Source organism: Poecilia formosa, unplaced genomic scaffold (genome assembly GCF_000485575.1).
Source record: "Poecilia formosa unplaced genomic scaffold, Poecilia_formosa-5.1.2 Scaffold398, whole genome shotgun sequence".
In the NCBI taxonomy this organism is placed as follows: Eukaryota; Metazoa; Chordata; class Actinopteri; order Cyprinodontiformes; family Poeciliidae; genus Poecilia; species Poecilia formosa.
This window is the reverse complement of record NW_006800337.1, coordinates 179,245-184,131: the sequence shown is the minus strand read 5'-3', so window position 1 is coordinate 184,131 and position 4,887 is coordinate 179,245. Positions and strand designations below refer to the sequence as shown.

Below are 4,887 nucleotides of genomic sequence, written 5' to 3'. Positions count from 1 at the left end.
ATAAATTATAAATTATATAATATAAATATAAATTATTCATGTCTACCTGTTTGCTACCTACCCCTGTTAAGTTTTTGGTTTACTGCAATTGCTCCATTTTCACTAAACTTGCTCTGTGTTTGTGTCTTTAAAAATACAAATATGACAATTGTAAGGATTCTCTAACAGAGCTCAGAGATCTGTTCCAGCAGCAGTTCTGAAGGAGGATCTTTAATGAATCTCACCATCCGCTGCAGGTTTAGCCAAATGCACAGTAATCCAATTTAAATGTGTCTTTAATATATTGAATAAGTAGAGTGTTAATACAGTGTAACAGTATTGGTTAGAGATGTCTTCATAAACAAGAAATATAGTCATAATTTTTTAAAAATGAGCTGAAATAAGGATGAAAGCTGAATTGTCTGGCTTGTTTTAGTGGATTTGTCCAAATAACGGTTACCTTCAAACGATGTGACTCACTTCTTCGTTTTGTGTGTTTCTGCATGTGTTTTAAAGGCACGTTGCACATTCATCAGTATGTTTTATCTATCAGAATGAAGAGCGTCTCTAAACAAAGCAACATTTTGGTGGCTCATTTGATCTGCTGTGGCAGTTTTTGTCCAGAAGAGGTCAGTGTACTCTTTTTTATTCCAGTCTGCTCAGAAGGAAACAGTAATAAAACACTGGGCTGCAGAATTCAAAGTTTATGGAGGAAATACATGAAAGGAAACAGAGATTAAGGCATTATGTCCAAAGCAGTCAGGTGTCAAATTTGGATTTCTGCAAGATTTACCTTTAGCAGCAGGTGTGAGTGCACCATTGGGCTTATGATGGACTTAAAACCTGTCATAAACTTTCAAGTTCTGTATAAAACTTACTGGGTTTGAATAACAGTGAGTCACATCTGTATTTGGACTAAATCTAGTCACGTAGATTGAAACCATGTCACTGCTCAATGAAATGTTCTATTTGTAGCTACACTGCATTCTTAAGTCAAACATGTCATTTTTAGCTGCTGTGTATTTTTTGGGGTACTTCCTGTCATACACCAACACTAAGAAGCAATTAACTGTGAAGTGAATTGTGAAGTATCAGTCTTTTATTGCAAGTGCTTTGGCTAATGGAGTAAGGTTGTGAGACAAAGAAAATGTCCAGGCCTGCCTAAAATCTTCCAAAGCTTTGAAATTAAACTTGAAGCAGAAGAGGCGTATTTCTGGCCAAAACCACTCTGACCTTCACTATGACCATGTCCACAGTGAGGTGTCTTGCTCTGGAATATAATAGTTGTTTTGGTCAAAACAACAATAAGATATTACAAGCCATTGGTCTGAAACTGCAGTCTTCACAGGTCAGATTCCTGTAATTTGTAGGTGCGTCTCTTGTCCTACACATTGAAATTTAATTGTGAAACTGCCTCACTAACCAGCACCCCTCCCGACCCTACTAAGGGACAAGGGTGTAAAGAAAATGGATGCATGGATGGATGGAAACTGCCTCACTAGCATACAGTTCAGTCAACAAGCTGCCTTCAAAAGTAAATAGACAGAGAACACTTAACACGCAGCTGTTCTGTTTCTGAGCCATAAAGGTTTCGGTGCATTTACACAAGTCCTGTTTAGTCCACTTTTATTGAACTGTAGTTCATTTGTCTAGATCAGTGGTTCTTAATCTTTTTTGAGGTACCGAACTCCCCAGTTTCATATGCGCATTCACCGAACCCCCCACCCCTCCCCGACACAGAAAATAATTTGCAGTATTCTGATTTATTAATGTAATTATATTAGCTGTATTACCTCCCCCACGCCACTAGAGGCAGTACCAACCCCGAAAAGATGCGACTAAGGAGCAGATTTAGACTATAGAATTTGGTAAAAATGGTGAGCTTTACTGAAGTAATTAAAGACACAAGTTCAAATCCATGCTGAGAGTGGAACTCCTTCCCGCAGCTCTGATTGGCTAAGCAATGTAACGTGATTCTCTGGAGCAAGTGATGGCAAAACGGGGCGTCATCACGACTTTGCCTCCGCGGCAGAGGCTCCGCTGAACCCCTGGGGTTCGATCGAACCCAGGTTAAGAACCACTGGTCTAGATTGTCCGGTTTGTTTGGAGAGGTGTGAATGTGTCATCAAACCCGCATGCAGACCAAAAATCTAAGTCTGGCCTGCCTAAAAGCCTCGATGTCAGTTTGATTGAAGGGAACTTTAACTTGGTTTGAATAATATGTAGATGCAAATGGACCGGAGACAGCACCAAAAACAGTAAATGTATTGTAGCGCAGAGCATTCTGCGCTACAATACATTAGCCACAGCAGATCAAATGAGCCACCAAAATGTTGCCAAAACAAACACTTGTGTCTAGCACTAGATAGAGAGATGGCCTGTGGTCTTTTACCAAAAGCATATGAGAAATCCCGCAACTACTAAAATCTGACGCTACTCCATTTTTGTTTATGTTTTGTGAAGGAGGAAGTTGGGCTCATGTTTTCTTCTGTGATTTTCGTGTCACTTCCTGTAGTACTTCTTGGTGCAGCGGCTGTCAGGATCTGGATTTATAAAAGTGTCTCTCCCTATTGGCTCCCTGCTGGGAGCGGCCTGGAGCAGAGCTGCACACCTGCAGCTTGTTGGGATCATCACCCAGAGAGGATTTAAGGAGCTTCCAGACCTCACCTGTCCACTGGATGATTACTCTTTCATGGTAGTCTCTAGACTACCATGAAAGTCTAGAGACTACCAAGGTCTGCTAGACCTTCTTCTTAGAAACTAGTTATTTGTAACCTTCTTGAGAAAACCTCAGCGAGTTGTCTGCTTCCCTCACTCGTTCTCTGTCTCTTATTCCCAGGAATAAGCCAGACCTCCAAACCTGTAATCCCACCTGCAGCTCCGAACCTCACCTGCCTGCCCGCTCCAGCCAACGGTTCATTCTTGCCAGAGAAACTTGCCTCGGACCTCCCAATTGGTTGCCTGGCTCCATCCTACTCCTTCCTCCTCCCCCTTTGAGAAGTTAATTTCTCCTGCTGTCCACCCCCCGCACAGTCATTGACTCGTCTGTCAGCTTCCAGATAAACCCCGAGCCCGATCCAAAGAATCACCTGCAAGACACCTGTGCCTGTACATTTTGTAAATAAATTCTTAACTTCCCGGGTCTGATTTTGCATGTGGGTCAGATGCCTACCCTCGTACATGACAGCGGTAGCACAGGCGCGGGGGTAAGCAGGTATTTCAAAGGGTTTGGACTGTTTTATGCAGTGCAGTGTGAAAGCTGAACATGTAACAAATGTTGCAAACATTCTAAAACTACAGGACACCGGCCTTTAAGGACTGGCATTGAGACCGCAGTTATAAGAAGTTCCAAAGCAGTTTTGAGTAAAACCCTTCTGGTTGCAGCTGGCATGCTGAACCTGCCAGCTGCAACTGTTTTATTTTGTTGAATTATTTGCTATTCAGCTGAGTTGTACGTCACATTGTATTATTCAATGTGCATTCATTTTTAACACCATAAAAACGTGGCATTTTGGCAAGGATGTATAGACTTTTGAGAGTCACTGCAGCATGTGATGGAGTACATCATTTAGTGGGACTGCATAAACAAACAACTTCCCCTTCCCAAAAACACTAGTTGGACCATGTGTGGAAGGATAATTGCTCAGAACTATCCTGAGGGTGGGAAACCTGCACCACCCACTGACTCCTAATCTGTGTCCATCCATTCATCAGTCAGTGGCTGGAACATTACAAAGAGGTGGTTAGGTTGTAATTTAGGCTTACACCGATATGGTGAACCCAGCGGAGCAGCAATCACCTCCTTGTTGATGCGGGTATAAACACATTATGCCTCTTTTCAGACATCGCAGACCTCCTGGGAGGAATACTTGAGTTTGACTTTGTTCCATCAGCTACCAAAGAAAACCTCAAAATTCCAAAACGCTGCCTTTGAGCATTACTTTTCGTCATCTGGATGAAAAGTGGGTTGCTCAAGAGGGAGCAGGGGATTGAAAACAAATCAACAGCACTCGGTTAGCACTTTTAACGAAACCTCTTTTACTCTCGTCCTGGGTGGTCGCTTTGAAGTCAGGCGAACACTCACAAGCAGAAGGAAATGGAAACAGAATGCTTCGCACAAGAGGTTCCCCACCTGCACACACAAAAGCAGGAGGTGAATGTTAGTTTAGATATTAACAATCATGGATTATAAATATATTGAAGCCGTAAAACATCTGCTGTGTTCCATGTTGGCCTCCTTCCTTTGGGTTTCCACAAGCTTTCCAGAGTCAATAAAAGTCTTTCCAATTAAGGTGTACTTGCTTTGGGAGTACAGGAACTCACCACCTACTGGCAGCCACCTGTCATCTCACGCATCATCAATAGGCTTTACAGTAAGCCATGCACCAAAGGCACGGGGTGAACAATTACGTTTTTACAGGAAAACTTCATTGTTCTCATAAAATCAAGAACAATGAACTGTAAATACGCCTTACAGTAAGCCATGCACCAAGGATAGGGGTGAACAATGAGGGTTTTACAAGAAAAACTGGGTGAGTCATACAAACACAGGTACAGGCAATCAAGTCTTCTGTGGCCTCTGACAGGGTTTCTCCCAGGATTGCCCTGTATGTTGCTCCATCCATCTTCCCATCAACTTTTACTAGCTTACCTGTTCCTCCAGATGCAAAGCAGGCATAATGCTGTCAAACCTGTGTTTCATCTTTCTTCATCTTGGCTTTTTTCCCTAAAGGCAACATCTGGTCAAGAATTCTTATTATACCAAGTTTAGTCAAAGTCCTGATTTCAGTTTCTATCAGTTCTTTCAGGACCAATGTCCCACAATATCAGTAAACGATTTTGAGATCTGAGTAAATTTGACCCAAGTCATGCAGTTTAAAAAGAAACTGTCAAATAACTACCAAATAC

At 42.1% G+C, this 4,887-nt stretch overlaps 1 long non-coding RNA gene across 1 annotated transcript; it reads left to right on the top strand.

The window, feature by feature from the left end:
* The first annotated feature begins 2,320 nt into the window (after nt 1–2,320).
* Nucleotides 2,321–3,619, top strand: LOC103154740 (uncharacterized). The gene is made up of 2 exons (XR_001659248.1): nt 2,321–2,674; nt 2,819–3,619. It is a non-coding gene; the product is annotated as an uncharacterized LOC103154740 (long non-coding RNA).
* The last annotated feature ends 1,268 nt before the right edge of the window (nt 3,620–4,887 follow it).